This window comes from Ranitomeya imitator, chromosome 9 (assembly GCF_032444005.1).
Source record: "Ranitomeya imitator isolate aRanImi1 chromosome 9, aRanImi1.pri, whole genome shotgun sequence".
In the NCBI taxonomy this organism is placed as follows: domain Eukaryota; kingdom Metazoa; phylum Chordata; class Amphibia; order Anura; family Dendrobatidae; genus Ranitomeya; species Ranitomeya imitator.
This window is the reverse complement of record NC_091290.1, coordinates 26,542,181-26,567,346: the sequence shown is the minus strand read 5'-3', so window position 1 is coordinate 26,567,346 and position 25,166 is coordinate 26,542,181. Positions and strand designations below refer to the sequence as shown.

Genomic DNA, 25,166 nt, shown 5'->3' with positions numbered 1-25,166 from the left:
ATTTAACATTAAAAACGCATGCGTTTTCTTTGTACGCGTTTGGCCGCGTTTGACGACGCATGCGTCATTTCGATGCTTGCGTTTTTGTGCGGAAATGCAACATGTAGTAATTTCTAGAGGCTTTTTTTGCCGCAAAAAAACGCATGCGTTCGATTGCGTCAAAAAAAGTATTGTTGTCTATGTAAACGCATGCGTTTTTAAGCACATGCGTTTGGTTGCGTTTTTGAACGCATCTGTTGCAATAGAGAAAAACAAGTCTAGACACTGATAAGCCACCCCCCACCAACAAGGTGATAAAAGGATCCAAACCCTAACCCTAACCCTAGCCCTAACCCTAATGGGAAAATGGAAATAAATACATTTTTTAAAATTTTTAATTTTTCCCTAACTAAAGTTGATGAAGGGGGTTTGATTTCTATTTATAAGGGGTTTTCTAGTGGATTTTTATGATTGGCAGCTGTCACACACTGAAAGACGCTTCTTATTCCAAAAAATATTTTTGCGTTACCACATTTTGAGAGCTACAATTTTTCCATATTTTGGTCCACAGAGTCATGTGAGGTCTTGTTTTTTGCAGGACGAGTTGACATTTTTATTGGTAACATTTTCGGGCACGTGACAATTTTTGATCACTTTTTATTCCAATTTTTGTGAAGCAGAATGAACAAAAACCAGCTTGTGAAATTTCCCATCATGCTTACAAAAAGCGCAAACGCAGGAAAAAACGCATGTAAACGCGTACAAACGCAGCGTTTTTTTAACCGCATGCGTCTAAAAAACGCAGCGTTTGTACGCGTTTATATGTGTTTTTTCCTCCACTTGCGGATGCGTTTTAAACGCTGCGTTTTTAAACGCAAATGTGAAACCAGCCTTATCCAGCACACCATATGACAACCAACATACCAGGACATCATATCTTAGCCAGCACACCATATCACAACCAACACACCAGGACATCATATCTTAGCCAGCACACCATATCACAACCAACACACCAGGACATCATATCTTAGCCAGCACACCATATCACAACCAACATACCAGGACAACATATCTTAGCCAGCACACCATATCACAACCAACACACCAGGACATCATATCTTAACCAGCACACCATATCACAACCAACATACCAGGACATCATATCTTAGCCAGCACACCATATCACAACCAAGACATCATATCTTAGCCAGCACACCATATCACAACCAACACACCAGGACATCATATCTTAGCCAGCACACCATATCACAACCAACACACCAGGACATCATATCTTAGCCAGCACACCATATCACAACCAACACACCAGGACAACATATCTTAGCCAGCACACCATATCACAACCAACACACCAGGACATCATATCTTAACCAGCACACCATATCACAACCAACACACCAGGACATCATATCTTAGCCAGCACACCATATCACAACCAACACACCAGGACATCATATCTTAACCAGCACACCATATCACAACCAACACACCAGGACATCATATCTTAACCAGCACACCATATCACAACCAACATACCAGGACAACATATCTTAGACAGCACACCATATCACAACCAACACACCAGGACAACATATCTTAGCCAGCACACCATATCACAACCAACACACCAGGACAACATATCTTAGCCAGCACACCATATCACAACCAACACACCAGGACATCATATCTTAGCCAGCACACCATATCACAACCAACACACCAGGACAACATATCTTAGCCAGCACACCATATCACAACCAACACACCAGGACAACATATCTTAGCCAGCACACCATATCACAACCAACACACCAGGACAACATATCTTAGCCAGCACACCATATCACAACCAACACACCAGGACATCATATCTTAGCCAGCACACCATATCACAACCAACACACCAGGACAACATATCTTAGCCAGCACACCATATCACAACCAACACACCAGGACAACATATCTTAGCCAGCACACCATATCACAACCAACACACCAGGACAACATATCTTAGCCAGCACACCATATCACAACCAACACACCAGGACAACATATCTTAGCCAGCACACCATATCACAACCAACACACCAGGACATCATATCTTAGCCTGCACACTAGAACACCATATCACAGCCAGGACACCAGGAAATCATATCTTAGCCAGCACACCATATCACAGCCAGGACACCATATCTTAGCCAGGATGTTCATATCACAGTCAGGGTACCATATTATTAAAATGACAATAGGCCACCACATCAGGATATTGTAGACTGGACAACATTTCACAGCCAAGTCATCCAGTACATAATATTACACCTAGGATATAAGGACACCAGCACCATATCACAGCCAGGACACCAAGATATCATATAGCATCACAGCCAGCTCACCAAGCGATTATACCACAGCCAAAATACCAGCCCCTCCCCCGTATCATAGCAAGGACTCCATGACACCATATCACAGCCAGGAGTCAGGACACCAGGACTTTTTATCACAGTCAGGACCCCAGGACACTATATCACAAGCAGCACACCAGGACTCTATATCACAGCCAGCACACTATATCACAGCCAGGACATCAGGACACTATATCACAGCCAGGACACTATATCACAGCCAGGACACCAGGACACTATATCACAAGCAGCACACCAGGACTCTATATCACAGCCAGGACACTGTATCACATCCAGGACAGTATATCACAGCCAGGACACCAGGACACAGTCAGGACCCCAGGACACTATATCACAGCCAGCACACTATATCACAGCCAGGACATCAGGACACTATATCACAAGCAGCACACCAGGACTCTATATCACAGCCAGGACACTGTATCACATCCAGGACAGTATATCACAGCCAGGACACCAGGACACTATATCACAAGCAGCACACCAGGACTCTATATCACAGCCAGGACACTATATCACATCCAGGACAGTATATCACAGCCAGGACACCAGGACACTATATCACAGTCAGGACCCCAGGACACTATATCACAGCCAGCACACTATATCACAGCCAGGACATCAGGACACTATATCACAGCCAGGACACTGTATCACATCCAGGACAGTATATCACAGCCAGGACACCAGGACACTATATCACAAGCAGCACACCAGGACTCTATATCACAGCCAGGACATCAGGACACTATATCACAGCCAGGACACTGTATCACATCCAGGACAGTATATCACAGCCAGGACACTATATCACAAGCAGCACACCAGGACACTATATCACAGCCAGGACATCAGGACACTATATCACAGCCAGGACACCAGGACACTATATCACAGCCAGGACACCAGGACTCTATATCACAGCCAGGACACCAGGACACTATATCACAGCCAGGACACCAGGACACTATATCACAGCCAGGACACCAGGACACTATATCACAGCCAGGACACCAGGACACTATATCACAGCCAGGACACCAGGACACTATATCACAGCCAGGACACCAGGACTCTATATCACAAGCAGCACACCAGGACTCTATATCACAGCCAGGACATCAGGACACTATATCACAGCCAGGACACTGTATCACATCCAGGACAGTATATCACAGCCAGGACACTATATCACAAGCAGCACACCAGGACACTATATCACAGCCAGGACATCAGGACACTATATCACAGCCAGGACACCAGGACACTATATCACAGCCAGGACACCAGGACTCTATATCACAGCCAGGACACTATATCACAGCCAGGACACCAGGACACTGTATCACATCCAGGACACTATATCACAGCCAGGACACCAGGACACTATATCACAGCCAGGACACCAGGACACTATATCACAGCCAGGACACCAGGACACTATATCACAGCCAGGACACCAGGACACTATATCACAGCCAGGACACCAGGACTCTATATCACAAGCAGCACACCAGGACTCTATATCACAGCCAGGACATCAGGACACTATATCACAGCCAGGACACTGTATCACATCCAGGACAGTATATCACAGCCAGGACACTATATCACAAGCAGCACACCAGGACACTATATCACAGCCAGGACATCAGGACACTATATCACAGCCAGGACACCAGGACTCTATATCACAGCCAGGACATCAGGACACTATATCACAGCCAGGACACTGTATCACATCCAGGACAGTATATCACAGCCAGGACACCAGGACACTGTATCACATCCAGGACAGTATATCACAGCCAGGACACCAGGACAGTATATCACAGCCAGGACACCAGGACACTGTATCACATCCAGGACAGTATATCACAGCCAGGACACCAGGACTCTATATCACAGCCAGGACACCAGGACAGTATATCACAGCCAGGACACCAGGACACTGTATCACATCCAGGACAGTATATCACAGCCAGGACACCAGGACACTGTATCACATCCAGGACAGTATATCACAGCCAGGACACCAGGACTCTATATCACAAGCAGCACACCAGGACTCTATATCACAGCCAGAATACCATATTACAACCAGGAGACTGTATCACAGCCAGAGGCATATAAGCTTTAACCTGTGATAATTATGATAACACTGCTGAAATCTCTGATGGATATTAATAGAAAGTAACAATCAGTTAATCATCAATTTACCAAAATGTGCAGCTCAGCGTGGGAGAACTGCGGGAACCAGCAGGGATTTAGGATAATTTATCTTTCTAGAATGTGATGTTTGGACTGGATCCAGAGGGGGAAATAGCGAGAAATACAAGTGTAAATTTCCTCAAACCTCATATAATTCAGTCGGCTGTTATGATTATAAGTCAGTTTTGTATATAGGCCCCGAGAACACAATGTGATATTATCCCGATACCACAACAATAGTATAACCGGAAACCCTGGGACAGCGAGACGGATGATGGGATTCTATGGGACTGTTTAGGGTTCTCAGGCTCACGACTGCTGCTTTGTCTTAACCTTGAGAAAATATGTTTCAGTTCATCTTAAAGGCACTGGTACATTGTAACAAACTATCAGAACACTAGAGAAATTTGTGCGGCTGATGGAACAAATACTTATCAGTTTAGTATTTCCCCTATTGACTTTATAGTAATGTCAGCCTGATGTTACATAACCTTACCTGTGAGCTGCACTAAGTATAAGGCTATGTGCACACGGTACCATGTAAACCTATGGAAAACAAAATCCGCAGTGCCCACGGTGCGGAAAATACTGCGCGGAAACGCTGCGTTGTATTTTCCGCAGCATGTCAATTCTTTGTGCGGATTCCACAGCATTTTACACCTGCTCCTCAATAGGAATCCGCAGGTGTAAAACCGCAGGTGAAATCCGCACAAAAAACGCAGGAAATCCGCAGGTAAAAAACGCAGTGCGTTTTACCTGCGGATTTTTAAAAAAACGGTGCGGAAAAATCCGCACACGAATCCGCAACGTGGGCACATAGCCTCACTTATCCTTCATTATTAGGACAGGTGGTAACCTATTGATTGCTGGGGATGGGTGTCACTTTTGGGACCACCATTAATCTCAAGAACAGGATTCTGCCCCATCTAAGTGGAGCAGGGGGACGAGAATGAGCTCCTCTACTCCATTCATTCTCTATGGAACTGCCGGAGATGGTGGAGCTCTGTAGTCCCCTGGAGAGTGAATGTCCTCCTTTCAGAAGGGGCTCGGCAGAACCGAATTCTCAGGATTGGTGGGGGTACTAATGGTCACAAGCCCCAGTGATCAGTAACTAGTTCCCTATCCTATCGATATAGGATAACTTATATATTTAGAAAAAACTGTTTAACCACAGAATTGATCACATAATTCACTTTTAGCATTTTGAACACTAGGGCGGCATTATTTGGGCACCGTGGGGATATATGGTAGCATAATTTAGGCAGTGATGAAATAATATACGGACAGTAAAGTTTTATTATGAGAGTACTGAAGTATCTAGCACCATAGAGGCATTATTTGGACACTATAAGGGCAGGTGCTGTAGATTCTCTCATCTAAGAGAATTGGGTCCATTATGCTAATCACACTCGGGTCAAACTTTGATCATAGTGTGATCCGATTCTCTCGGATGAAAAGAAGATGGGAGAAAAAAATTGCTCCATCTTCTCCATTCTGTCAGTCCGTGGAAATCGGACTGCACTCGGATGTCATCTGAGGTTTTCCATGGACTCATTTACTTGCGTTGCCGAGTGCGATCCCAATATCGGATCAAACTCAGACGTGGGTGACTTTTTCCACAGACAGGCTCTACCTAGGAAAAATACTGGATACGTGGACGGCCCCACATTGGTCCGTGTGTGATCTGATGTTTTGTCGGATCGCACTCAGACAGAAAATACGGCCACGTGTACGAGCCCTAAGGATAATACATGGACCCAATGTTCTGGTATGTAACACATGGTGGTAATATTATACCACTGGAGTGGTGTTATTAAGGCAACGTTGTAGTTTAGGCACAGTCTTAGTATTATTTCACCAATATCTAATAGATTATGAAGGATTATTTTCATTTCCTACTATTTTCAATATTTTGATGTCATGTATACATTGCATTTCTACTTTGGAATATTCTTGTACAAATTTACATTTTGTGGATGAAGAAATCTAATTTATAGGCTGTGATAAGCCTCAGTCCATAAATGCTGATCTGTGGGTCCGGCGCATCAGTGAGAGGCAATGGTTGCGTAAAGATGATCTTACTTCATTCCCACGGGGCCAATTCTGCTGTGGAATTTTCACGGCAAGAATACACAGCGGGAAAAAACAGTGCAGATTTCGCTATGGAAATCTGATCACTCTAAAATACAGAAAGGACTGTACAAGATGGCCATAGATCCTCACTCTAAAATACAGAAAGGACTGTACAAGATGGCCATAGATCCTCACTCTAAAATACAGAAAGGACTGTACAAGATGGCCATAGATCCTCACTCTAAAATACAGAAAGGACTGTACAAGATGGCCATAGATCCTCACTCTAAAATACAGAAAGGACTGTACAAGATGGCCATAGATCCTCACTCTAAAATGCAGAAAGGACTGCACAAGATGGCCATAGATCCTCACTCTAAAATACAGAAAGGACTGCACAAGATGGCCATAGATCCTCACTCTAAAATACAGAAAGGACTGTACAAGATGGCCATAGATCCTCACTCTAAAATACAGAAAGGACTGTACAAGATGGCCATAGATCCTCACTCTAAAATACAGAAAGGACTGTACAAGATGGCCATAGATCCTCACTCTAAAATACAGAAAGGACTGTACAAGATGGCCATAGATCCTCACTCTAAAATACAGAAAGGACTATACAAGATGGCCATAGATCCTCACTCTAAAATACAGAAAGGACTGTACAAGATGGCCATAGATCCATCATGGTGGCCACAGTGTATTCTATAGGAATAAATAATACCCCATGCCACAAAATAGTAATAACAATTGCTTTCCGCATCACAAAATGATATTCTGTAACACTGTATCTACTTCATGTCACCTACCAGGTAAAGTACAATCGATGGGATCTTGTAACTATTATTAACTAATTAACTAATATTAGTAATTATAATAACTAATGACCGCCATTAGTGAGTTGTCTCCAGCACTGGAGAAATTGCTAGATCACACAGTAATCAAAAGCCGAACATTATATTAATGCCTTAACAGAGCAGCAAGACTCCTTATATCCCAGTTATATTAAAGGGTGCTGCTGAGAACTAAGAGACCCCCCCTATAAGGAGTAAGTAATGATCCATAAGGGGGCTACTGCGGAATACAACACCCAGCATTTTGTGGGATGCATCAGTCTGCAGGGATATAATGAGAATTATAATCATGACACAGATATTGATAGATGCTACGAAAAGTTGAAAATGCCGTAAAGATTATCCACGATAGAATATTATGGTGAATTTATAAGACATCACATAAAAGACTGATTGAATCCATTTCTCCCGTCCATGGTTCCCAATAGAGAGGTCGTTCTTTGGCTACGTTCACATTTCTGTTGCGTCGGGCGCAGGTTCGGCGACGCATAACGACGCATGCGTCATGCGCCCCTATATTTAACATGGGGGCGCATGGACATGTGTTGTCTTGCGTTTTGTGACGCATGCGTCATTTTTGGCGCAAGCGTCAGGGCGCAGGTCCTCTGCGCCCTGCAAGTTGCATTTTTTTTGCGTCCAAAATCAAGCCAAAAATGGATGCATGCGTCACAAAACAATGCATTTTTGCATGCGTTTTGAATGCGTTGTGTCGCCGACGCAACGCCCAACAACGCAAATGTGAACGTAGCCTTTGTACAGGAGGATAATAGTTAATATACCATAAAAGTCTTGGAAAACAACTTTGAAGAGGTCTAGTTGATCATTGGGGTTCCATAGATGGTTCAACTGGAAGAGCAAGTAATTGGCAAACTATGAAGAAAAGACTATGACTCTTTGATTGCAGAGATGATGATCTGTTGTCGGCCACTTTCATTAATTATTAAGTATTCCCAAGAGTAGCGAAAGCGAAACAATCATTAAAATAAATGTGTGATGGATAAAAGTCAGAGTCACTTTTGGGAGGTCCAAGAAAAGGACCCTTTCGTCTATTATAATAGAGAAAGGGATGACACAATGGAAAAGTGTCGTAATTGCCATCCTAGGGCAATATCTGTGCAGGGCCGGTTTCACGCGTCTGACATTGACAGTCCGGGCACGGAACATGATGTCCGGACCGGCCGCTGGTCTCCAGACCCGAACGCAACAGTCTTATAGGCATAAATAAGGTTGTGTGGTCGGGGTCAGAAGACTCAAGGCTGGTCCCGACATCACGATCCGTACTCAGACTGTGGATGTCGTATGTGTATCACCTCCACAGTAATATCCTGACACTGAAAAATACAGGACATCCGCCGTCTTGGACCGTCCCCTTCTTAAAAGTATTGCATGCGAGTTGGTACTGCGCTAGATCACGTCTTGCATGCAATAAGCCGCCATATAGATGCTGCCTAGCGCCTCGTGCGCATGACCGTAGTTTTGGTCCGACAAACCATCAGACTAATGGGGCCGTGCACATATCCGTTTTTTTTTTTCCTCGAACCGAGCCAAATCTGGTACTTTGTATGAAACTGAAATAAAATGATTTTCTTACCTGCTTTATGTTCCATTACACTGAGCTTTCCCCCCCAATGTCGGACCAGGACCTTCTACTCGTGGAGCAGCATTTAGTGCATCAATGGACGACTCCTCTGCATGGACTCGCGTCCTCATTACATGGAAGGCTGCAGTCCTGGCTCGTCCCTGAAAATGCAGTTTATTCTTGGATATGCAGATTACCATCCAAAAAAGCAAAATACCCTTTTTTTTCCCCTCTCCCTCCTCCGGCCGCCCTCTCCATCACTCCTGGGAGCTTTTACCATTTAAGGTCAATGCTGTATTTGGCTGAAGAAACTCGTCTCTGAATTTTTGCTACATGTAAAGCTCAGAGTCCGGGTTTTCCGAGCAAAATAAATAAACTTTTAGAAAGAGGAAAGGGAAAAAAAAAAAGTCTTGTCTCTCCTTGTGGCAGTTCTTAAAAGATCTTCCCCCTTCTCATCTCCTGCAGCCAAGACACATATGTGGAGAAGACACCTCGCTGGGAAATCTGCTCTATGTCAAACCTGATACTTGTATATATCGAAGGCCAGGACCCAAAGCAACATGGCGCAGTTCTCCAGGGGGACCCGGCGGTTATTTATAGTCATTCCCATCATAGACTCAATTACTGTAATGTTATTTACCAAGAAACACCCTTACATTTGTCAGAGCGATGAACGTGTGATACTCTGTGCTGAGCCGCCGTATCTAACCCTATCCTGGCAGCACCATGCACTAATCGGTGCAAATCGGATGCAACTAAGCCTTCCGTGGGTGATACTGCCTGCTAAACTGCGGAAATTAATCATGGCATGTATGATACCATCCTCTGACACCCTGTATCTAAGGCTATCTGTGATACTGTCAGCAGAATCAGTGTATCTAAACCTATTATATGTAATACTGTCTGCTCAGCTACTGTATCTAATCCTATCATGTGTGACACTGTCTGCTGAATCACTGTATTTAAGACCACCATATGTAATATCCTCTGAAGAGCTGGTGCATCTAAGCCTATCATGTGCTGTACCATCTGCTAATCTGATTTATCTAAGATTATTTGTGATACTGTCAGCAGAATCAGTGTATCTAAACCTATTATATGTAACTAGATGGTGGCCCGATTCTAACGCATCGGGTATTCTAGAATATGCATGTCCACGTAGTATATAGCACAGCCCACGTAGTATATTACTCAGCCACGTAGTATATTGCCCAGTCACGTAGTATATTGCCCAGTCACGTAGTATATTGCCCAGCCACGTAGTATATTGCCCAGCCACGTAGTATATTGCCCAGCCACGTAGTATATTGCCCGGCGACGTAATATACAGCACAGAGCCACGTAGTATATTGCCCAGCCACATAGTATATTGCACAGCGACGTAGTTAGTATACTGCCCAGCCACGTAGTATATTGCCCAGCTATGTAGTATATTGCCTAGTCACGTAGTATATTGCCCAGCGACGTAGTATATTGCCCAGCCACGTAGTATATTGCCCAGCCATGTAGTATATTGCCCAGCCATGTAGTATACAGCACAGAGCCATGTAGTATATTGCACAGCAACGTAGTATACTGCCCAGCCACGTAGTATATTGCCCAGTCATGTAGTATATTGCCCAGCTACGTAGTATATTGCCCAGCTACGTAGTATATTGCCCAGCTACGTAGTATATTGCCCAGTCACGTAGTATATTGCCCAGCTATGTAGTATATTGCTCAGTCACGTACTATATTGCCCAGCTACGTAGTATATTGCCCAGTCACGTAGTATATTGCCCAGCTATGTAGTATATTGCCCAGTCACGTAGTATATTGCCCAGCTACGTAGTATATTGCCCAGTCACGTAGTATATTGCCCAGCTATGTAGTATATTGCTCAGTCACGTATTATACAGCACATAGCCACGTAGTATATTGCACAGCGACGTAGTATACAGCACAGAGCCACGTAGTATATTGCCCAGTCACGTAGTATATTGCCCAGCTACGTAGTATATTGCCCATCCACGTATGTCACAGGTTTAAAAAAATAACAAAAAAAACCATATACTCACCTTCCGAGGGCCAGTTGTAGTTCGATCACATGACCGTGACGTTATGGAAGGTCCTTCTCGCGCAGGAGCGCAGGACCTGTGATGACTTCGCGGTCACATGATCGTGACGTCATGGAAGGTCCTTGTCACATACCATCCTTAGCACCGGAACGTCGCGAAGAGCGGGAAAGGCACCGGAGGGTAAGTATATGATGATTTTTTATTTTTTTTAATTATTTTTAACATTAGATCTTTTTACTATTGACGCTGCATAGGCAGCATCAATAGTAAAAACTTGGTCAGACAGGGTTAATAGCGGCGGTAACAGAGTGAGTTACCCGCAGCATAATGCGGTCCGTTACCGCCGGCATTAACCCTATGTGAGCGGTGACTGGAGGGGAGTATGCGGGCGCCGGGCAGTGATTGCGGGGAGGAAGGAGCGGCCATTTTCTTCCGGACTGTGCCCGTCGCTGATTGGTCGTGGCTGTTTTGCCGCGACCAATCAGCGACTTGGATTCCATGACACACAGAGGCCGTGACCAATGAATATCTGTGACAGAAAGACAGACACAGAGACAGAAAGACGGAAGTGACCCTTAGACAATTATACAATAGATACTGTCTGCTCAGCTACTGTATCTAATCCTATCATGTGTGACACTGTCTGCTGAATCACTGTATGTAATATCGTCTGAAGAGCTGGTGCATCTAAGCCCATCATGTGCTGTACCATCTGCTAATCTGATTTATCTAAGATTATTTGTGATACTGTCTGCAGGATCAGTGTATTTAAACCTATGATAAAAGTATGTAATACTGTCTGCCGAGCCAATCATATGTTATACTGACTGTTGAGCTTCTGTATCTAATCCTATCATGTGTGATACTGTATGCTCAGACACATGATTTAAGCTTATGTCTGATACTGTCTGCTGAATTAGTGCACAATCTAAGCCTATAATGTGTGACACCATCTGCTAATTTGATGTATCTAAGATGTGTGATACTGTCTGCAGGATCAGGATATTTAAACCTAGCATATGTAATACTCTCTGCCAAGCCAATCATTTATGATACTGCCTGTTCAGCTCCTGTATCTAATCCTATCATGTGTGATACTGTATGCTCAGACACATGATTTAAGTTTATGTGTGATATTGCATGCGCGGTCGGAAAAAGTGACGTCAGCAGCAAAAAACGTTACATGTAACGTTTTTTGCTTCCGGCGGTCCGCCACAACACGGCGCAACCGTCGAACGACGGTTGCAATGTGTGTCAATGCGTCGCAATGCGTCACTAATGTTAATCTATGGGGCAAAAATGCATCCTGCAAACAACTTTGCAGGATGCGTTTTTTCCCCTAAACTACGCATTGCGACGTATTGAAAAAAACGCCAGTGTGAAAGTAGCCTAAGGCTGTGATGAGTGATACTTTCTTCTGAATTAAACTCAATTTCACTGCATAGCCTAAGGGTACCGTCACACTAAAACGACGCTGCAGCGATACGACAACGATGTCGATCGCTGCAGCATCGCTGTGTGGTCGCTGGAGAGCTGTCACACAGACAGCTCTCCAGCGACCAACGATCCCGAAGTCCCCGGTAACCAGGGTAAACATCGGGTTACTAAGCGCAGGGCCGCACTTAGTAACCCGATGTTTACCCTGGTTACCAGCGTAAACGTAAAAAAACCCAAACACTACATACTTACATTCCTGTCGCGTCCCTCGGCGCTGTGCTTCTCTGCACTGACAGTGAGCGCCGGACAGCTGGAAAGCAGAGCGGTGACGTCACCGCTGTACTTTATGGCCGGCCGGCGCTCACCAGTCAGTGCGGGAAGCTGAAGGCGAGGGACATGACCAGACACCGGGAATGTAAGCATGTAGTGTTTTTTTTTTTTTTTTTTACATTTACACTGGTAACCAGGGTAAATATCGGGTTACTAAGCGCAGCCCTGCGCTTAGTAACCCGATGTTTACCCTGGTTACCAGTGAAGACATCGCTGAATCGGCGTCACACACGTCGATTTAGTGATGTCAGCGGGAGATCCAGCGACGAAATAAAGTTTCAAACGATCTGCTACGACGTACGATTCTCAGCGGGGTCCCTGATCGCAGTAGCGTGTCAGACACAGCGTGATCGTAAGGATATCGCTTGAACGTCACGGATCGTGCCGTCCTAGCGACCAAAGTGCCACTGTGTGACGTACAGAGTGAAGCAGCCGGTGACACGGTGAGCTCGACTGCTGCACTTTGCACAGTTAGTTTAGTGAACAAGATGTCCAAGATGACAAAATTAATATACATTTTTTTTAAACAGAATAAAGTTAAACATAATTAATTCTGAGGAAATCCAAATCTTACCCGATGACCATTGTCTCAATATCACCTTTGGGGCAGCAAGACCATGTCTAGAGATGGTTCAGGTGATGTAGCTGGTACATGTCAGCTGTATTACCTAGCATCTGTGTCTAACAGCAGCAGCCAGAGGTGAGCTCCAGTCACTGCTGTTAACCATTTATATGTCGCTGTCAGTGTCTGACAGCGGCTTTTAAATAGAGTGGTTGATGGTTGTCACATGCACCGAATCACAGCGGCCACCCCCCAACCCCAATTCAATCATGGAGCACAGATGGGTCACCGTGGCAGCTTGGAATCTGCTGAAGACGCCCATCAATGAACTCTTGGTACAAATTAAAAAAAAAAAAAAATACAGATTTAAAAAAATAAAAATGTCTTGTATCCCTTGCATCTGTAGAAGTCCAGTCTAAATAAACTCATATGGTAGACGCCATGAAACGAACAAAAAATCAAAAAAGACAGAATTATATTTTTGGTCACAACTCCCTGAAAAAAGGAGTAACAAATAACGATATGCAGACCGGTAGCAGTTAGAGTTCCGGTACCCAACCCGAACTTTATTCCAAAGTTCAGTTCGGTTACCAAGAACTGTACCCGATCTTGAACCAGAACCCAAACAACTTTGAAAACAATGGAGACCTGAATTCAAAAAATCTCTCTCTCTGTTTGGCTGTGGAAGTAAGGCATTAAAGGGTTATTTTCATTAACATACGTGGTTCAAATTGCAAAAACAAGCAATTTAATATTTTAGAACTTTGTAAAATAATGTTATCTTTTCTTGCCATTTTTTTTTTCAGATTTTCCCATCAGTGAAGCTGGGTGAGGACTTTTTATTTGCGTAGCTAGCTGTGGTTTTCATTGATACCATTTTGAAGTTCGTACAACAGTTTTATGACTTTTGCGGCTTTTTTTTTTTTAGATATTTGATAGACAAAAAATGGCAATTCTGGATTTTTATTTTTTTTTTTTACTTTTTTTTCCGATTTATTACTCTTATATTTCTGAATGATGAATGATTTAACCTGTGAATAGCTTTTATATCTTGTTACTGTTTTTTTTTAGATTTTTGAAAACTTTTTTTACTTGATAATCCCTTTAGGGAGAGAGGCAACTAAAAGGTTAAAAAGCAGCGGGTTGCCTTCACTGCTACTGGGCACACTTATATACAAACATATAACCCTTATATATTTGGCTATGATGTCATTACTTTACGCACTCAGGACACTTTATATGTAGTTAGCTCATATATACTCCATCTACCTCGCTGTGCTATTAACACTTTATGCACTCAGACACTTTGTATAAAGTATGCTGCTACCACTTTATTGTTATATATATGTTTTCACAACTTTTATATATATTTTTTTCATATATTTTTGTATTAATTAGCACCACGGTTGTCTACGAAGGATTTGATATATTTTTATATGGTTTTGACACTAATTTAAAAATCACATATATATAGTTTGTGCTGTGTTTGGTTTCACCATTTTTTAACATATATAACCCCAGGATATATAATCTTGGGTATATATTTTTTGTTCTGATAAAAAAAATTTTTGTGAAACACAGCGAGTAAAGGCATTATTTTCCTTAGGAGGCTGCTACCTGTATATTTGGGGATCCCTGGGTACCATATATTATTATTCCTGCGGTTTTGTTATTAATTTTTTATATATAGTTGAGAGTAATATGTTTTTTTAAAATTATTCTTTGATATATGTATTGCCAATATATTTAATAAAGGCATATTATTGATCCTAATGTTGTGGTAATCTCTGGTGATTTCCTGTCTTGTGGTGGTTTGGTGATTTGAGTAGCTAATCCTAGTATGTGCGATACTGTCTGATAAACCACTGTATCTAAGCCTACTATATTACACTGTCACCTGATCCAGTGTATCTAAGTCTTCTGCCTGTGATACTGCTTGCCGCCATGTCTCAGACGGCAGTAACATGGACTGTGACTGGTTGCTACGGGTGACAGGCTTCCCTTCCCTCAGGCCTTGTAGGCCTTGCTATCTATGATAAGAATATGGAGGGATTACTATAGCAACAAGCTTCAGTCTTTAAGATTTCTACCACAAGATGTCTGGTTGTTACAGACAACACGTCCTCCATGAAAGATCTGATCCCTCAGAACAAAAGGTGGAAAGGTGTCAGTGGAAAGGTTACGATGGCATGCACGCAGTTTAGTAAATCTTGCCCGTAGTCCGTAGTAAACCTCTGGCAGTGCTGACATGGATCCTGGGTGGTCTGTATGTATGCAGTAAAACACTGGAGATTTCGGCACAGATACAGTAAGCTCCTCTTATCCCCCTCTATAGATACGGATCAGTTTACATGTCCAATCACATCCATATGAAGGTTTAATTATGACGTTATATATAACTACAGCCTGTACATATCTACAACACACGCCTTGGTCTTTAATGGTGGCAATCAGTATGTCTAACCCTGGGAAGTTCACTACACGTCAGTAACCCCAAACCCTATTTTACTATTTTTATAGATGATCTATGTAAACGGCAAAGTCACTGTGTACATGCATTACTGATACCAGGTACTAATTCTGAGTTACATCCTGTATTATACTCCAGAGCTGCGCTCACTATTCTGCTGGTGCAGTCACTATGTACACATATTTCATTACTGATCCTGAGTTACATCCTGTATTATACTCCAGAGCTGTGCTCACTATTCTGCTGGTGCAGTCACTGTGTACATACATTACATTACTGATCCTGAGTTACATCCTGTATTATACTCCAGAGCTGCACTCACTATTCTGCTGGTGCAGTCACTGTGTACATACATTACATTACTGATCCTGAGTTACATCCTGTACTATACCCCAGAGCTGCACTCACTATTCTGCTGGTGCAGTCACGGTGTACATACATTACATTACTGATCCTGAGTTACATCCTGTATTATACCCCAGAGCTGCACTCACTATTCTGCTGGTGCAGTCACTATGTACACACATTTCATTACTGATCCTAAGTTACATCCTGTATTATACTCCAGAGCTGCACTCACTATTCTGCTGGTGCAGTCACTGTGTACACACATTTCATTACTGATCCTGAGTTACATCCTGTATTATACTCCAGAGCTGTGCTCACTATTCTGCTGGTGCAGTCACTGTGTACATACATTACATTACTGATCCTGAGTTACATCCTGTATTATACCCCAGAGCTGCACTCACTATTCTGCTGGTGCAGTCACTGTGTACATAATAATAATAATAATCTTTATTTTTGTATAGCGCTAACATATTACGCAGTGCTTTACAGTTTGCACACATTTTCACTGCTGTCCCCGTTGGGGCTCACAATCTAAATTCTCTATCAGTATGTCTTTGGAATGTGGGAGGAAACCGGAGTACCCGGAGGAAACCCACGCAAACACAGAGAGAACATACAAAACTCTTTGCAGATGTTGTCCTTAGTGGGGCTTGAACCCAGGACTCCAGCGCTGCAAGGCTGCATTACGTTACTGATCCTGAGTTACATCCTGTATTATACTGCAGAGCTGCACTCACTATTCTGCTGGTGCAGTCACTGTGTACATACATTACATTACTGATCCTGAGTTACATCCTGTATTATACCCCAGAGCTGCACTCACTATTCTGCTGGTGCAGTCACTGTGTACATACATTACATTACTGATCCTGAGTTACATCCTGTATTATACTGCAGAGCTGCACTCACTATTCTGCTGGTGCAGTCACTGTGTACATACATTACATTACTGATCCTGAGTTACATCCTGTATTATACTCCAGAGCTGCACTCACTTTTCTGCTGGTGGAGTCATTGTGAACATACATTACTGATCCTGTACTGATCCTGTACTGATCCTGCGTTACATCCTGTATTATACCCCAGAGCTGCACTCACTATTCTGCTGGTGCAGTCACTGTGTACATACATTACATTACTGATCCTGAGTTACATCCTGTATTATACTCCAGAGCTGCACTCACTATTCTGCTGGTGCAGTCACTGTGTACATACATTACATTACTGATCCTGAGTTACATCCTGTATTATACCCCAGAGCTGCACTCACTATTCTGCTGGTGCAGTCACTGTGTACATACATTACATTACTGATCCTGAGTTACATCCTGTATTATACTCCAGAGCTGCACTCACTATTCTGCTGATGGCGTCACTGTGTACATACATTACATTACTGATCCTGCTTGTTTATGTCTTCTATGAGATTTTGATAGAAAGTAAATAAACATGAGAAGACCATGAAATTGTCATCATAGCTGACTCTGACATTGTCCATCAGTCCTGTGCCTGGATCACCTCTCCCTCATCATCCTCCACTCCAACCCCCACCCTTACCAATAACCCCAATTAAGACATGACACTTAGGGTACCGTCACACACTGCAATTTTCATCGCTACAACGGTACGATCCATGACGCTCCAGCATTGTAACAATATCGCTCCAGCGTCGTAGACTGCTGTCACACTTTGCAATCTACGACGCTGGAGCGATAATTTCATGACGTATGTGCGATGTAGAAGCCGTTGGTTACTATGCGCACATCGTATACAATATTGTGCACACCTTTGTTACACCATGCGATCATGCCGCCACAGCGGGACACTAGACGACGAAAGAAAGTTTCAAACGATCTGCTACGACGTACGATTCTCAGCGGGGTCCCTGATCGCAGGAGCGTGTCAGACACTGCGATATCGTAACTATATCGCTCGAACGTCACGAATCGTGCCGTCGTAGCGATCAAAATTGCACTGTGTGACGGTACCCTTACTGTCCATGTTAATAATTTGGCCATAGCAGTCTTTACTTAAATAAGCAAATAATTAAACTTGAAAACATTCAGTGATAAGATTGGTAAGACGATTGAAGCTACCAAAATCTGGTGATTACCAAAACAAATCCATAAATCATGATTACTCACAGCCGTTACCCCACTGGCTTGGGAGCACCATAACCCAAATGGTTCCTTTCAATATCAAAACTTCTGAGCACTGGACATTCCATTACCCTCCCTCCCCCCCCCCCCAAAAAAAAACAAAAAAAAAAACACCAGACAAAGACAAACTTTTGGCAATTGAGGAATCCTCACCTTAATGGATCCCCTGGACCAATTTAGAACCAACCTCTGGGACCCCCTCAACAGCCACAATGAGAGCACCTTGAACACCTCAAATGCTCGAGACTGTATGGGCTAAAACCCAGGGATCAAAGCCCACGCCATTTAAATGCACTTTGTCAGCTACCCAAAACTCCTTGCCTCCTGTTTCCAAGTTGAAGTGCCGCACTGCAAAGCTTCCGTTCTGAATTACAAAACTGGAAACCGCCCTATTCACCTTTATGCGAGCATGAATCTTCTCTACTGGACGAATAGTTCAGTCTATTAAATCCACAAACCCTTCTGCGCCTTCTGACAACCCATTTCTTCCTCATGAACCATCCACCAACAGGGAGACGAAAGGTTGTAGGTAGAAGGGTCCCGGTTTTCCAAGCCCAAGAAGGCCGCACCACGCTGGAGGCAACTGCAGGAATGATGAGAAAGATGGACCAGCAGGTTGCAGGTGGGCTGGTGAACCAGCCGAAAACAACCCACTGTCCATCCATGAGCAGCCTGGGACATCCACGTCGTACTAATGGAACCCGAAGGGAAGGATAAGGGGATGAACCAGTGTGCCGCACCTGTGCCAGAGGTCCCCCGGAATCAAGCCACTGTCCGTAACACTTGAGGCCTGGGATATCCTGACGTTGTCGAGGAAAGCAGAAGCGGGCTGCCCGACAGATACATCGCCATGAGGGCCCACCGTAATGTCACCGGAGTCAGATGAACTGGTGCGCGCAGGCCCCGCCACCATCTCGGGATGAGGCCTACCGGACTCGGCCACATGCATGGATTTCTCCCAGGTCGGGGTCTTCTTGCTCGTTTACGTGGCCTCCAGCCCGACACTGAGTCTGGGGAGCCATATCAGGTGAGAGCCTCGTCGGAGGCCGCGACCTGTTAAGACGCCGCTCGAGCAGCGATGACGTTCCAACTGTCCCCGCTCCCCCACCAACGATGCCAGGCGCCTGCGCTTCCAGCTAGCCTGTGAGATGTGCGCTGGCTGCAGTACGCAAACGCTCCAACGGCTGCTCGACAGCTCCAATCACCATGGGTCACGGGAATCACTGTTAAATGCCCTGCAAGCGGGATACTGTAAAATCCCACCCCCTTCTCCTCCATATAAACCCCTTGTAACCTGACAATGTAATACACAGATAATGCAAGGCAAGAACAGTCAGTTCACAATATTATTCTGTATAAATACAAACAGTTGGTGATAATAACGGGGCAAATGAACAACAAACCAAATAGCGATACGAGTGACGTAGCAGCGAAAGTTCTCCACTATATAATACTAATGTCCCCTTCACGAAGTTGGTACACCCATTCACAGGAGTTACCGCGTAGATTCTCTGCCTTTAACTCTGGCCCTTGCAGGGGTCACCGGGTTTTCCCACTAGGCCTCAAGTCTTTCTGTTGGAGTCTATTAAAGCTCGTTGAGCCTCCCACGCACCAACTGGCCCCCACCCAACCTGTTGTCCTGACCCCGGCCAGCCCTGGTACTGTATGTTAAAACTGGCAGTGGTGGCCCTGCTCACTCGCACTGTCCCTCTGCAATCGCTGTGTCGTCGTCTCCTCGGGAATCTTCGCTGCTTGACCATCTGCTGGGCCTGGAGCGGCGAAGACTGGGGCTCGGCTCTTGACAAGGTGACGTCTGGTCTCTAGGGCGCAGGTCCTGGTTTTGACTGGTGCAGTCAAAACTCTGGGCCTTCCTGAATACAGCCTGAAGCTTGTCACCCTGATGGAGCAGACTTCCCGCTGAGGCCATCCCTGGTCCACGTCTGCTCCTCTCTTTCTCTTGGCACAGAATCTGCCTTGCTGACTGTCTCTAACCAGAACTAGCGCATGCCGCTCTGCAAAATATACTGTAGTGATACAATCCATGGATTCTGAATGAGTGCCATGGCCATTGGCATTGTCTGGTTTCTATTCCTATCATTACGAGGATCGGTGGTTCCATTTTTACAGAAATCTCACCTCTCCGCTGATCAGTCTGAGAGACAAGCTTTATCTTGGCCGGTACGGGTCTCCTCTTGGCCCGCAGGCGTCAGGCAGTTACATAGTTGTAAAACTTCCAATTCTGACTTGAAAAATGGAAACACTTAAATGTGATTTTAATGACGATAATTCATAAATGCTGGAGGCTATCGGTGTGATACAGAGCAGAAGATGGATGTTCTTCATCAGAATTTCTCATTTTTATTTGTGTTTCAAGGTTGGTGCCAACAACCAAATCACACGCTGATCAAACTCTGATCAGAGTTTGATCATAGTGCAATCTGATTCACTCAGATGAGAAGATGGAGAGAAAAAAAACAAACATTTGTCCATCTTCTCCATTCTGTAAGTGCGCGAAAATTGGACTGCACTCGGATGTCATCCAAGTGCAGTCTGATATGTTCTACACACTCATCGATCTGCATGGCCGAGTGCAATCCGCATATCAGATCAAACTCGTGCATGCTGCATTTTTTGTTCCTGGAAAAATAATTGGACATGTGCACGGCCCCATATGAATAACATGGGGGTGAATAGTATCAGTCAAAATGACAGCACTCGTCCGATTATTATAGCCGTCTGAACGAGCCTTTACTCATTGAATAGCAAAAGGTAAAATCTACTGTGACTTCCACAGCATAAATGATCTTCATCTAGATTTCAAATCAGCAGCAATGGATAAAGTTTATAAGTTTTTGGCTGTGGAAATTCTTCGGAACATGTACATGACATTTCTAAAAATCTGATTCACAACGCTGGTCCAGTAATATGCAGCAGATGTTCTGCCGGAAGTCGGCTGTGCAACCTAAAGGTTAAAAGTTATAAGTTTTACAAGTTTTCTAATAAACTTTGGATGGAATTCATCATGAGAAAAAAACTTTTGAACTTTTGAAGTCAGTTTTTCTCTTCTTGCGTCTGCGCTGCCACTAATTGCACAAAATTTTACAGATTATCGCACAATTCGGGTCATTTTGCCACTTCTTGCCTACTTTTTCAAAAAGTATCGGGGCAGGCGCAAAAGGGCCTTTTGACAGTTTTTTTTTTATTTTTACATAGAGGGAACGATACATTCCTCCCAATGTTTGATACATTTTGACACATCTTTAAAATGTAAAACTTCTATTTTAGAATCTTGTGACTTTTTCACAATTCATAAATCTGGTTTAAAATGAATTTGCACAGCTAATCTCACCCAGATTACACTCACTTTTTATAAGTTGCAAGAGTGTCGTAATGTTATAAAAAGTTGCATTTTTTTATGCAAAATCAATGTGCAACATAATATTCACTGGAAAACTGGAGCAAAAGTTTTCTTAAATAGCCCTTCTGTGTAATTTCGTCACTACTTTTAAGATATTTTCACTGTCCATGGATGGAAACGTTCGTTTTTTTAATTTACATGTAGCAAACTTTATACATACGGTAATTAGTTCTGCTCTTACCAGAGAACGTGCCGGGTTAAGGTGTTATCCGCCATGCTCTGGTGCTAACTGAGTGTCTTCGGCGTGCTCGAAAAATATGTTCAAGTTCTCGCGGCTGCACGTCTCGCGGATCTTCGACAGCCACAGCATATCCAGGGATTGCCCATTGGTTAGGTAATCCCTGCATGTGTCGCGGCTGTCTAACAGCCATGAGACATGGAGCTGCAGGGACTTGAACAAATTTTTCGAGCACGCAGAAGACACTCGGTTAGCACATGAGCATGCTCAGATAACACCTTATCCCGTCACAGTCACTCATCACTATTCCCCTCCTCTATATAATTCTACGCTGATTTATTTCTTGAATTAAAAAGGGGTTGTTTCATTTCAGAAAATGTTCAGCATGGGCTGCTGTTTATTAAAAAAACAACCAACTGAGCTATACTCACCTTCCCCAGGTCCATCGGCGAGGCTCCTGGTGTCTGGGATTGGCTGACATCACTCCGTCCAATCAGTGGGCTTAGCGGCTCTGAATCAAGCATTCTGTCTAGCCTTAAAGAACCGCTGAGCTCACTGATTGGCTGCAGTGCTATCAACGTGATATCCGTTCCAGACACTGGGAGCAGTGACGGAGACTTATCTATGGACCAGGGGAAGACGAGTATAGCTTGTTTTTTTGTTTTTTTTTAACCAACTGTAGCCAGGATTTTAACAATTTCTGAAAGGGGACAACCCCTTTTAACAGTTACACAACAGAATTCTGTTTGGCTGCAGCCGCCACTATGGGCAGCTCCATGCAGACTGCTGTAGATTGAGTTTAATGAGTACACAAAGCTCCTTAGCTCCCCCTGGTGGTGGCAGCAGACAAGGCAGATTTTAAAGGAATTGTCCACTACTTTAGTCACTTATCTATGCACAGTATTTGGAGCAATCTTAGAAAAAATGCGTTCTAACAGAGCCTCCTAACTTGACACCATTTTCTATACCACTGCTTGCTGTCAGAGGCTGTAAATATTCTTGATCACATCCAGAAGCTGGAAGCCATTGCCTCTATATAGGCTGTAACCGCAAGCAAGCCACATCGTACCGCTAACAGAGATTGTCTAGAATGGATGTAATTGTACTTACTGACTTGAGCAAGCAAATATTTAGAAAATGGCGTTGACTTGAAACCCAAAGGACACACAAAATGCCAGTTAAAGCAACAAATAAAATCTCAGCACGTCACCAGAGCGGCGGAGAAAAGCTTGTCCAAGTGAAAACTCAAATCTTGCTCTTTTACAGGCCGCCAGCTAGCGGCAAGGGTCACGGCTATGGATTACATATCGCTCTAGTTATGTGACATCGGACTAACCACCAGATGTTATCTCCTTAAAATAATAAATGAACGGACTGGTGAGAAAAATTCTCGTTGAAAACACCCGGGGCTCATTCACACGAGTCCAAGACACCAAGCACAAGGCCAAAAGAAGAGCAATACAGATATAGTATTTAGTCGTACTAGTAACGACTACTGATGGGCGAACCCCTGGGTTCGGCAGAACCGTTAAAAAAAAGTTTACTTTGGGGCCCGAACATCCAATGTTTACCACGCTGTCATGTGCATGACAGCGCAGCAAACACTGCCTCTGATCGGCGGTAAAATCATTACTGCAGGTCAGAGAGCTGAGGTTCCCATCCTGTCAAATGGCAGCGTGAGCCCGCAGCTGTGACCGGAGGTAAAATGTTTACTTCCGGTCACTGGAGTCGGCTGATGGGACTACTATTTCCACCAGCCTACCCCTGCTGCCGCTAATAACCGCGAGAGCAGGCAGCGGCTGATGGGAGTATTCATCAGCCAGCGCCTGCGCGCTAAATAAATAATAATAAAAAAAACCTGGCGTGGGTATCCCTGTATTTTTAATAATCAGTCAGGCAAAACTGACAGCTGCAGGCTGCAACCCTCAGATGGCAGTTGTAGCAAGGTTGGTTTTCAAGAATAGAGGGGTCCCCATGCTGTTGTTTTTAATTATTTTAAATAAATATTTTAAAAAAAAAACGGCATGGAGTCCCCCGTTTGACAACCAGCCAAGCTAAAGCAGACAGCTGGGGGCTCGTATTCTCAGGCTGGTAAGTGGTCATAGATATTGACCCCTCAGCCTAAAAATAGCAGCCCACTGCCACCCGAGTTGACTGCGTTATACTCTATGAGGGGAGTGAATTTTACTCTCTGAGGGGGCTGCATTTTACTCTATGGGGTGGCCACATTATACTCTATGAGGGGGCTGCATTATATTCTGAAGGGGCTGCATTATACTTTATGAGGGGGCTGCATTATACTCTATGAGGGGCTATATTATGCATTAATAGGAGGCTGCATTATACTCTATGACATTGTACTCTATGAGGGGGCTGCACTATACTCTATAAGGAGGCTGCATTATACTCTGTGTGGTGGCTGCTTCATGCTCTATGGGGTGACTGCATTATACTTTGAAGGGGCCTGCATTATAGTCTGAGGGGGGCTGCATTACACTCTATCAGACTATGGGGAGTGCATTATACTATATGTACTATATTGGATCTGCATTATACTGCATCAAGGACTATGTGGAATGCATTATACTATATGAAGAATGATGGGGTACATTATGATATGGGGAGTTCATTGTACTACATGGATGACTATGGGGATGCATTATAGCATATGTTGGACTGAGGAGTGTATTATACTATATGGAGGACTATGGTCAGTGTATTATACTATATGGAGGACTATGGGGCACGTTATATGATATGGAGAACTATGGGGCACATTATACTATATGGAGGACTATGGGGTGTGCATTATACAATATGGAGGACTATTGTGCACATTATACTATGTGGAGGGCTATGGGGTGCATTATACTATGTGGAGGACTATGGAGAGTTTATTATACTATAATGAGGACTATGGGGCACGTTACATGATATGGAGAACTATGGGGCACATTATACTATATGGAGGACTATGGGGTGTGCATTATACAATATGGAGGACTATTGTGCACATTATACTATGTGGAGGGCTATGGGGTGCATTATACTATGTGGA

The 25,166-nt window shown here is 43.9% G+C and overlaps 1 protein-coding gene across 1 annotated transcript in view; it reads right to left on the bottom strand.

Annotated features, from left to right (window-relative positions):
• Nucleotides 1–9,309, bottom strand: part of IRAG1 (inositol 1,4,5-triphosphate receptor associated 1) — a 118,525-nt gene extending 109,216 nt beyond the window's left edge. The window contains exon 1 of the mRNA XM_069740546.1: nucleotides 9,159–9,309. The gene's annotated coding sequence lies outside the window, so the exon portion shown is untranslated. The remainder of the gene's footprint in view (nucleotides 1–9,158) is intronic.
• Between the last annotated feature and the right edge of the window lie 15,857 nt (nucleotides 9,310–25,166).